Raw genomic sequence first — 12,488 nt, forward strand, 5'->3', positions numbered from 1 at the left:
GGAGGTCTTGCGTCGTCCGCCTCGCGAGGCTTGGACCCTCGCGAGGGTCTTGGATGCCTTGTTGATGAAGATGGGCCGTACGGCCTGTTGGCTTAGCCACGCTGTGGGCCGCAGGCAGGCAAGTCTGGGGACGCCCGTTCCCAGAACGCCGACAGCTACACCTCAGTGGCACACCCCAGAATCAACGGCCAAGATGAGCGCACCAACGCGGAGGTCTTGAGAGGCCTCAAGACAAGGACCTTCAAGAAGAAGCTCGAGGCCTGCGGCAGGGGCTAGCACAACGGGCTCCAGTCCGTGCTTTGGTCCATCCACACCACCGCCACCAAGCCAACGGGCGAGACTATGTTCTTCCTCGTCTAGGAGCCGAAGCGGTTCTCCCTCATGAGGTCAAGCATCGCTCCGCGCGGGTCTTGGCGTTTGACGAGGCACGTCAGGACGCCATGCGGGGGATGGACCTCGTGCTGGGGGAGGAACGACGCCGCCAAGCCTCGCTCTGAGCGGCAAGGTACCAGCAGGCACTACGACGATACCACTGCCGGAGCGGACGCTCGAGGTGAGCGATCTCGTCCTGAGGCAGATGCTCTCCAGGGAAGGGCTACATAAGCTCTCACCCTTGTGGGAGGGACCGTTTAGGATTGCCCACGTCTCCAGGCCTGGCGCTCTGCGCCTGGTGATGCAGGACGGGATTCCCATTCAGAACGCCTGGAACATCGAGCACGTCCGGAAGTTCTACCCATGAAGCAAGGCCCAGTGCCTGTGAAGGTCTCCGCTCGTGACACTCTCACGTAATAATGAGTGGGGCTGTACAAGCCCCGGAGTCTCCGGAGTGCCGCCGTTGGGCCTCGGGGGCTCCCTCCCACGTCCTAGTGGCAGCACTTAGCCCCACGATGGTGAGAAGACTAGACTAGGTGCCGGACGCGGCTGTTCATTTGCTTTTTGTAGCTGGTTTGCAACCTTTTAATGAATTTGGAGTTCTGGCGTTTCTCGATTGCTTGGTTGAGTTCCCCTATCTTTTACTTCTTCGCTCGCTTCTTTGTTTTGCGCCAGGGAGGACGGCAGTTGCCCGACGCTCTCCCTCATGCACCTCCCGCGGAGACTGGGCAAGTGTGTGCGTGCGCTGGGTTAACCTAAACCACGGACACACCTCGCCAAAGCCCTGCTGCCCCAGAGCTTCGGCTCCGTTGATCTTTGTGAGGCGCCCTCGAATGAGCTCGTGATTGGTGCACCCTCCTAAGTCCGTGCCCCACGGGTACCGCAACGCGGTGCACTAAGCCATGATTAGCCCACGACCGAGGGCTCGCAACAAGAGGAACAAACGCACCCGATAGATGTCCTAACAAATTCTGCAGCTTTGCGGCGCCTCCCGAGGCCTGCGGCTCCCGAGTCGGCAACAAGGGGGCCTCACCAGATGCCAGAAGGCGCGCCCTCACGAGATGGGAAACTACCCCGAGCGTATCAAGCCAAGTCACCCCCTTTTACATCTACGTGGAGCACGAACGACGTCGGAGCAATAGCATAACATAACAGCATAAAGACCACAGTTCATTACACGCCCTAGCCGGGCCATCTATTTTTTTCAAAATGTAGGAAGAAAGGAAAAGTCAAACAAAAGTGGCCCATACGACCGCGGCGGCTCACAAGGCCCGGCTCCGAAGCCCTCTCGGACTCATCTCAGTCTGAGCCCCTCTCGCGCTTCACCGCCGCATGGCGGCGGGACGACCCGTCGCCGTCCTTGAAGTGAGCCCCGTGGCGCGGCGGCTGGTCATAGCCGCCGCTGCTGGAGGTCTCGCTGGCGGAGAAGCTGCCACCGCTGGGTGAACCGCGGCCATCGCCAAGGGCAGGTTCACCCTCAGCCTCGTCACGGCCGTCGCCCAGGCCGAGCTAATCGTCGTCGCCGCTGTCTTCGGGGCAGCACCCTGCGCGACGAACATTTTCCCCAAACACCCTCACGAAGAGGGTCTCGGCGCCATCGTACTTGAAGTGGAGGGTGCACCGCCTGCTCAGACCGCGCGCGCGGGCAAACGCCTGCCAGCCGCGGGCCAGGGCCACGTTGCCCGCAATGGAGACCTCCACCGCGACCCACGAGGCCTTGCTGCAGCAACCGTCGGCCTGCAGCTAGAGGCCTTCAAGACCCCCGGCCAGCAGCTCACCGGCAAAGGAGCGCGGAAGCTGGAGCCAGGTGCCAGCAGGTCTCTCCGACCACACGACGAACTCCGGGAGCACCTCCGCCGAGTGGAAGCGCGGCCGAGGAGGCCGGGAGACCACGGCACGCCTCCCCTCGGCGCAAGGGCTGCTCCACCTAGAGCGGCCCCCGCCGTGGGAGGAGACACCGCTGCGGCCGCCGAGGACGACACCGGCTCCCGAAGGAGTGCGACTGCGCCCCCGAGGAGCCATAGCGGGGGTCGCAGCATGCTTACGGGGACGGCCTCGCCCCCTTTTGGGTGGAGGCGATCCGGGCCCCACCCGGTGAGCCTTCCCCTTCTCCGCGGCCGAGAACCTCTTCGTTGGCGCCATGGGACTGCAGCAAGGTGGCGAGGCGAGGAGGAAGAAGAAGAAGCAGGCGGCGTGAAGAAGGAGATGAGCAACAGGGGCTCTGCCCCTCCCCTAATTTATAGCCAGAAGAAGGCCAACAGCCGGCCTCCACGATCGCAGGTAATGATGGTTTTCTTCTGCATGCAGCAGGGTCAAGTCAAGTCGAACGGTTGCCGAGGCAGCATGGGGAAGCGAAGGCGCCCACGTCCCGTCAATCATCACACGTCGAACAAGGCCGCAGGCGGTTGGGGCCCGCGGTGCTCCGCACTTGCCATTTGGCTTCGCCTCGAAGCCATGTTCGAGCATGCCTTGGGCCCGGGGCTACTGTCGGTGTTCTGGGACCGGGGGTGCCCAGACTTGCCTGCCTACGGCCCGTGAGCGTGGCTCCGTTAACGGCCTGGTACGGCCCAGCTTCGGCAGCAATAGCGCAAGACCCTCGCGAGGGGCCAAGCATCGCGAGGCGGACGACACCAAGACCTTCCTGGGGGTGGCCTCACTAGGCTGGCTCCCGAGGAGCGGAGATATCTATGCAAGGGACACCTCGCGAGGTTCACGTGACGTGAGCCATGACAACCAAGGCCAGGCGGGCGCCAGCGGTCGCAGTGTACCAGTTTCCTCTTTGGTGCTAACGAGGCAAGCGCAGGTGCAGAGTCCCGAGACATCACGGAAAGGTTTCCATACCGGTGCAACAAGACCAAGACCAGCAGGACGGCAGGACGGAGGTCATCGCGGAGCCCACATCAGCGTCACCACCAGAGCCTTTGGCAGGCGAAGACCACCTTTTGTCAGGATAGCTTGTACTAGTTGTCCCCCTTCAAACTTGGCCGTTGTGGGATCCCTTCCCGCCTAACATTTGGGAAGAGGACCAAGGCCGCTCTAAATAAGACTTAGCCACCACAGTAGCAGGTACGGATCATTCAGACCATCCTCACACCCACCGGCTCATCGAGCTCAAGAACACCTCACCTCCTGAGGTTGTTCATCCACTGTACTAGTTCATCCTCAGCCCCTCGAGACAATCCACCACAAACTGGAGTAGGGTATTACACCGCAAGGTGGCCCGAACCAGTATAAACCCCTGTGTCTCTTGTTCTTTGGGTTCGTCGAGCTAGGCCGTGGGATCGTTAGCGAGTGAGCTAGGGAGAAAGTGATCTTCATGTGCACCCCAGAGTTCGAACCTCTCAAGGGTTTGCCGGAACCCGCAATCCGACACGCACCTTCACATTCGACGCACGGGGAAGCCATCACGTCTGGCGGAGGAACTCCAAGTGGTCATTGTGGACGTTGGAACCGTCCCAGTCGCCCGAGCAGCCGCTGCGCACCATGGGCATCGTTGCGCGCAAGATGGCTGCGCGAGGGCAAAGCCGCGGAGATGCCGGCGCCCAGAGACACTGACGGCTGGGTCCTACACCCAGCTGGATTACCATTGTACCCCTAGGGTGTAGGCCTATATAAACCCCCCAGGCTTCCCCATGCAAGGGGTTCAGAACCTTAGCCACCATCCACACACCCATAGAAGGAGAAGTTAGGGCTAGCCTTGCTCCTTCCTCCTCTGGCCGAAACAGCTCAAGGAGCCATCTTGTAGCTACTCTACTGACTATAGTCATCATGCGGAGACCCGCAGAGTAGGATTAGGGGTGTTATCTCCATGGAGAGCCCCGAACCTGGGTAAGATTCGCAGGCGTATGCGGTCTCGCTCACTCCCGCTTCTAGAGCCCAGCGACGTACTCTTGTCCCCATCCATGATAAGCCACCCCCTGGCATATGTCACTAGATATCCCCGACATGCCCTGATGCCTTGCGCGCCCCTCGTGGCTCCATCTCACCTAATTCCACCTCTATAATTCTCTAAAATCGGAAACCAACAAAGAGCCACCCAAAATAATTTTTCTGCCACCGCAAGTTTTTGTTCTTCTGCGATCCCATGTGGAGGCCTTTTCCGGCACCCTGCCGGAGGGGGAATCGATAACGGAGGGCTTTTACATCAACCTTACCGCCCTTCCGATGATGTGTGAGTAGTTTATCGTAGACCTACGGGTCCATAGCTAGTAGCTAAATGACTTCTTCTCTCTCTTTGATCTTCAATACAGTGTTCTCCTCGATGTTCTTGGGTATCTATTCGATGTAATCTTCTTTTGTGGTGTGTTTGTTGGGATCTGATGAATTGTGCATTTATGATCAGATTATTCATGAATACTAATTGAGTCTTTTTTGAATTCTTTTATGCATGATTATTATACCTTGGTATTTCTCTCTGATATATCTGTTTAGTTTGGCCAACTAGATTGGTTTATCTTGCAATGGGAGAGGTGCTTTGTAATGGGTTCAATCTTGTGGTGCTCTATATCCCAGTGACAGAAGGGGACAAGACACGTATTTGTATTGTTGCCATTAAGGGGAAAATTACGGGGTTTATTCATATTGGTTGGATTTACTTTGTCTACATCATGTCATCTTGCTTAAGGCGTTACTCCATTTTTATGAACTTAATACTCTAGATGCATGCTGGATGGCGGTCGATGGGTGGAGTAATAGTAGTAGATGCAGGCTGGAGTTGGTCTACTTGTCTTGGACGTGATGTCTATATACATGATCATTGCCTTGAATATCGTCATAACTATGCACGTTTCTATATATTGCCCAACATTAATTTGTTTACCCACCGTATGCTTTTTCGACAAACAAGCTTCTAGTGAAAACAATGGGCCCCGGGTCTACTTTTATCATATATAAAATCCGAAATACCTTGCTGCAATTTATTTACCGTTATTTTATTTTATGTTTTATTTTATCTATCTATCACTACAAGGTTTGATCCTTGCAAATAACCGTTGAGGGGATTGACAAACCCCTTGATCTTGTTGGTTGCAAATATTTGCTCTTTTGTGTGTAGGTGATGTTAACGAGATTTTACGTGGTTCTCCTACTGGATTGATAGCCTTGGTTCTTAACCGAGGGAAATACTTATCTCTGATGTACTGCATCATCCTCTCCTCTTTGAGGAAATCCCAACGCAGCTCACAAGTAGCAAGAAGAATTTTTGGCATCGGTGCCGGGGAGACATCACCAAAACCTATCAAGTATCTTCGCATAAACTATCATCTACTTGTTCTTACTTTCATTTCCCATTTCTCTCTCGTTTTCATCTCCCCCACTTCTAAAACAACTTTTACAAAACACACAATAATATTTTTCTTTGCTTGCTTTGTCTCTATGTCTCAAGAAATTACCAAATTATGTGATTTTCCAATACTAATAATAATGATTTTATTAGTACTCCAATTGCTCCTCCCACCACCACTGCGGAGTCGTGTGATATTAATGATGCTTTGCTAAATCATGTTATGACAGAACAATTTTTTGGTAGTCCTAATGAAGATGATGCATCCCATCTTAATACTTTCGTTGAATTGTGTGATATGCAAAGGAAAAAGGATGTTGATAATGATATTGTCAAATAAAAATTAGTTTTGTTCTCACTACGAGATAGTGCTAGAACTTGGTTTTCATCCTTGCCGTGAAATGGTATTGATTCTTGGGATAAGTGTAAGGATGCTTTTATTGCCAAGTATCTTCCTGCCGCAATTTTTCTATCTCTTAGAAATCAAATAATGAACTTTAAGGAACTTGATCATGAACATGTTGCACAATCTTGGGAGAGAATGAAATTAATGATAATAACTTGCCCTACTCATGGTTTAAGCTTATGGATGATCATACAAATTTTTTATGCGGGATTAAACTTTGTCTCTAGAAATCTTTTAGATTCCGTGAGGGGGTACCTTTATTGAAATCACATTTGGATAAGCTACAAAAGTCCTTGATAATATTATGAAAAATTATTCACAATGGCACATTGAAAGAACTCCAACCAGTAAAAAGGTGAATTATGTCGAAGAAATTAATACTTTGAGTGATAAAATGGATGCACTTATGAAAATGGTTGCTACTAAGAGTGCTCATGTTGATCCTAATGATGTGCCGTTATCTACTTTGATTTCCCAAAATAATGATTTCGTTGATGTGAATTTTGTCTCTAGAAATAATTTCAATAACAATGCTTATTGGGGTAATTTCAATCCTAGGCCGCTTCCTAGAATTTCCTCTAATAATTATGGCAATCCCTAATAATAGGATGTTCTCTGATCTTGAAAGAAATTTTAAATAATTTATTAATTTTCAAAAGATTTTTGATACTATGATAGAGGAAATTTTTAATAAAGTTGATGATATGGCTAGGAACATGGATAGAATTGCTCATTATGTGAAGAATCTCAAATATAAAATTTTGCCACCCAAGCTTGATATTAATGAGTCCATTAAAGCTATCTATGTCTCCATTAATGAAAGTAAAGAGAGAACTGCTAGATTGAGAGCTAAGTGAGAATTCCTAGAAAAAGCGATTCCGCTAGGTTTTTGTCGTAATCATGATGAAGATATTAAAATGGTTGGTGTCTCACCCATTAAATCTTTATTTAGTAATATAAAACTTGATGAGAAGGTGATTGAAGATGAGTCAACTTCAGCTAGAAGGAGTCCCAATTGTTCGGAGGGTGATAATCTTAATGGAAAAATTGAAAAAAGTGGGTTCAGAGAGGTGAAAACCTTAACTAGTGTTGTGACCACTACTTTGGATTTCAAGGATTCTAATTGTGATAATTATTCTTTAATTGAATGCATTTCCTTGTTGCAATCCATGATAAATTCACCCAATGCTTATGAACAAAATAAAGCTTTTACTAAACATATCGTAGAAGCTATGATGAAAACTTAAGAAGAAAAGCTAGAATTGCAAGTTTCAATACTCTCTCGAAACAAGCTTTCGCCTAGCTTTATGGATAAACCAACAACAGAACAAAGTACACGGCCGAATGATACAAGGTGGACAGGTGGCCCTCTTACAAAGCAGATCTTGGGATAGTCGGATCACGCAAGAAAACTACGCTACCGAAGGATAACACAGGGAAGTCTAGATACAACGCCACACTACACCCTAGCACACCAAAGCTCCACGACAATGCCCTTAGGAGGGAAGACGGCGCAATGCTTCGCCCTGCTGAGTACAAAGTGGACATGAGCTTTTGCTCGAAACCCTAGCACGGAGAGGATTTCCACAACGACGTCTTTAATAAGAGAGCGACGCCCCCGAGCGTCGTAGCCATCGGCACAAAAGCGTGGAGCTTTCGCTCGATAGCTCACCCATGCCATGCGAGGTCACCAGGACAACCGCGATGATTCCAGACTCCCAGATCTGGATCTGGGCGTCGCCCCAGTGAAGTTGTGCAAGCCCAAGACACCTGACGCTACCCCCTCGTCGCCCACAGGACCAAGAAGAGAGCCAGCACCGCCGCCATAGTCCCCGCCGGAGAGCCAACCATGTAGCCCACCATTCGGGGCCACCGCCCCGGCATCCATGTCCCGAGTCACCGCCAACCATCTACCTCACAACATGCAACCATGGTTGGAGGAACGGGAGGTGTCTTCTTCCGCTCCTAGCTCGGCATCAGCCACCCGACCTGGGTGAGCGCCTCCATAGTAGGGGGCATCCACGCCTGTGTCCCTCGGCAATCTCCGTCAATTGTGGGAACACGGCCTAGTAGCTGTCGACGACCACCGTCGAGCAAGCCGCGGAATGGTCCACAACCAGACCGAGTCAAACTCGTATGCTACCACATCCATGGTCAGCGTCGTCGATCCGTCTGCAACAAAGCAACAACATGGGTGCCTACTCAAATCGACGCCACAACGGAGAAATAGGAAGGAGATCACTAACGCGAGGGACCAACGTGGACTAGGTCGGCTCCCGGAGCCTGCACTCCGACGGACGCCATCCACCACCATCGACTAGATTCAGCTCCGAGGTCGCCTGGAGGACCGGCCGATCCGCCCATGACATCCACATTGCCCCCACACCAGCCCCCCCAACAGCCAGCATGCAGAGAGCACGCCACCACCGAAAACCACTAGATCCGCGCCGCCGGCCGACCCCCACCTCCGGATCCGGCCGGGAGTCCGATCGCGCACCACCTCTCGAGCGAGGACCTCTGCAGCCACCGCGCCATGCGGGAAGCAGAACACCGGCGCGTAGCCGCCAGCCGGATGCTCCACCCCACCACGCCCCCGCCGTCATGCCGCTGGGCTCGCCACCGCCCCCACGGCCAAAGGAGAAGGAAGGGCCCTACCGCTGCTGCGCCATCCGGGCTTTGCCTGTCAGCGGTTGTCGGCGGTGTTGGGGACAAGGGGAGGGAGGCGGGGCTGAGGGCCTAGCGGCAAGGGTTTCCCCCCGGCGCACGCGGGCGTGTCGTGGGAGGGGGAGGGGGAGTCAGGGAGGAAAGCACACAAGAAAAAACCCTTCTTTTCACGTATGGAGGTTTCAATACCTAGGAAATTATATGATGAATGGGAACCTACTATTAAAATAAAGATTAAAAATTATGACTCCAATGCTTTATGTGATTTGGGTGCTAGCGTTTCCACTATACCGAAATCTTTATGTGATGTGCTAGGCCTTCATGATGTGGATGAATGTTCCCTTAATTTGCACTTAGAGGATTCCAATATTAAGAAACCTTTGGGTAGAATAAATGATGTGCTTATTCTTGCAAATAGAAATTATGTTCCCATTGATTTCATTGTGCTTGATATTGATTGCAATCTGTCTTGTCCTATAATACTTGATGGGCCTTTCCTACGTATCATAGGTGCTATTATTGATATGCAAGAAGTTAATATAAGATTCCAATTTCCTTTAAAGAAAGGAATGGAACACTTCCCTATAAATAAAATTAAGCCACCATATGAATCTATTATGAGGGCCACCTATGGAATTAATTTGAAGGATGACAACACTTGAAACCATGCCTTACGCCTAGTTAGGGGCGCAAAACAATAGTGCTTGCTGGGAGGCAACCCAATAGTTATCTTTATTTTTTCTTTTTGTTTTTTGTTTTTGATTGTGTGCATAATTATGTTGCTGTTATGGTTGTATTTTTGTGTTTAAAAGTGTTTGTGCCAAGTAAAGCCTTTGGGATGATTTGGTTGATAGTTGATTTGATTCTGTGAAAAAACAGAAACTTTTGCGCCCAGTAGCAGAATTGTTTTAACTCACTGGAACGTGATAAAATTCTGAATTTTTTACACATCATTTAAATACTATTTTTTCATGTTTTAACAATTTTTTCAGAATTTTGGAGTTACATAAGTACTGTGTTTGTTCAGATCATTACAAATTGTTTTGTTTTTGACAGATTTTATTTTTGTAGCATACTTTGCTTGTTTTAATGAATCTATGAATTGTATTGGGGGTATAAGTCATATTGAAGTTAGAATTCAGTAGGTATTATGCAATAATAAAATTGGATGGGTTTATAACAGTACCTAAAGTTTATGATTTGCTTGTTATACTAACGGATCTCATGAGTTTTTTGTTGAGTTTTGTGTGCTAAAGTTTGTCAAGTTCTAAGTGAGATCGTGATGGATGAAGGAATAAGGAGTGCAAAGACCCTAAACTTGGGGATGCCCAAGGAACCCTAAGGTAATATTCAAGGAGACCCAAGCATCTAAGCTTGGGGATGCCCGGGATGGCATCCCCTCTTTCTTCTCTGTTCCTTTATATTAGGTGTATTTGTTTTTGGATAAATTTCACAATGTAAGGTGCATTTGTTCTAATTCCTTATAATTCTGTTCTTGTTCCCCTAGAAAAAGGGAAAGTATCTCTCACTTGATTGCATGTATCTTTCCTCGTAGAGAACAAAAGGAAATTATCTCTCTTCCGGTTGTGTGTGTCTTCCTTTCCTAGTCTAAATTATTTACTTGCTGTTAATGAACGAAATTGCAAGGGTAATTTTGTCCTAAATTGTCTATAATAATGTGCCTTGGTCACCATGCCAAAAATAATACACCTTACATAAAGGAATGGAGGGAGTACCAACTATCGGCAAATTACTTTGAGCTATATTTTTATTCATCACATGATATGACTTTTGCTTGGAGCGTCGTGTATTATATGAGTCTTTGCTTTGTTTTATTTTTATTTTGCCACAATCATCTTAGCTGGACACACCTTTTTGAGAGGGACACACATTTATCGTGATTTGTTAGAATAATATATGTGCTTCACTTATATCTTTTGAGCTAGGAAGTTGCTATGGTACTTCACTTATATCTTTTAGAGCGGGGCGGTGGTTATATTTTAATGAAATAGTTGTACTCTCATGCTTCACTTATATCAATTTGAGATTTAGATAATAGTAATGGAAATTTGCGTTTATTCCCTTAATTGGTGCTTCTGGGGGGCTTATCACGATCTGGTGTAGTTCTGCGTTTACGGGCCAAATTTTCATTCAAGAACAGTTTGCGCTGGGTGTTGAATTTACTTCCACGATCTCATCTCACTCTTGGAAGCTTGTGAACATTCACGGTCCTTGTCAGGGTGATTTGCGTGATAGCTTTACCCAGTGGCTATTTGATATCGATATTCCAACCACCGAAGATTGGCTTCTACTTGGAGACTTCAATTACATCCGATCGCCTGATAACAGGAGCAAACTAGGCGGCAACATAAACGACATGTTTACTTCCAATGACTTTATCAGAGAACAAAACCTAACTGAGCTACCAATCAAAGGGAGAAACTACACTTGGTCAAATATGCAGCAGAACCTTTACTCGAGCAGCTTGATTGGTTCTTCACTACTCTGAACTGGACCTCTTCTTTCCCAAACACCATGGTTAACCCCCTTGGTCGCCCGGTATCTGATCATATGCCCTGCTCTGTTATGATTCAAACCAACATTCCCAAGAGAGAGAAATTCAGGTTTGACACATTTTGGATTGCTCACCCTGGCTTTATGGATGTGGTCTCTCGCGCTTGAAGTAAACCTCTCAAACATGGTAAGTCTGATAATGCTGCTACAAGTCTCTGTCAGAAACTTAAAAACCCGAGACACGCCCTCAGTCAATGGAGTAAGAATATCTCAAGACTCAAAACAGCTATTGCCAACACTAATAAAGCAGTCCTTGAGATCGACCACATTGCAGATCGCCGCATTCTGACAAGACAGGAAAGTAACTTTCAGTCTATTCTCAAGAAACATCTACTAAGACTCCTACAACACCAAAAAGATTATTGAAAAAAGATATGCACTATTAGATGGATTAAATTTGGCGATGAGAACTCAAAAAAATTTCAGGCAGTGGCCACGGAAAGATATCGAAAAAACTTCATTTCCAGCTTGAAAATCAATGAGGATACTTTGGTGGATGACCATGCAGGGAAAGAGTCAATCTTGTTCGAGGCTTTCAAAACACGTATGGGGACAACTAAACCACCTCAGATGAAATTCAATCTCTCTCAGATGCTACGTGAACATGTGGATTTTGACAGCCTCACCACCCCCTTCACAACGCAAGAGATTGATGATGTAGTTAAAGAAATGCCCCTGATACGTCTCCAACGTATCTATAATTTTTGATTTTAGCATGCTATATTATCTTCTGTTTTGGACATTATTGGCTTTATTATTCACTTTTATATTATTTTTGCGACTAACCTATTAACCGGAGGCCCAGCCCAGAATTGCTGTTTTTTGCCTATTTCAGAGTTCCGCAGAAAAAGAATATCAAACGGAGTCCAAACGGAATGAAACCTTCGGGAACGTGATTTTTGGAACGAACATGATCCAGGAGACTTGGACCCTACGTCAAGCAACCAACAGGAAGCCACGAGGTAGGGGGCGCGCCTACCCCCCCCCCCAGGCGCGCCCTCCACCCTCGTGGGCCCCCCTGTTGCTCCACCGACGTACTCCTTCCTCCTATATATACCTACGTACCCCCAAACGATCAGATACGGAGCCAAAAACCTAATTCCACCGCCGCAACCTTCTGTACCCACGAGATCCCATCTTGGGGCCTGTTCCGGAGCTCCGCCGGAGGGGGCATCGATCACGGAGGGCTTC

This window comes from Triticum aestivum, chromosome 4D (genome assembly GCF_018294505.1).
Source record: "Triticum aestivum cultivar Chinese Spring chromosome 4D, IWGSC CS RefSeq v2.1, whole genome shotgun sequence".
NCBI classification, from domain to species: Eukaryota; Viridiplantae; Streptophyta; class Magnoliopsida; order Poales; family Poaceae; genus Triticum; species Triticum aestivum.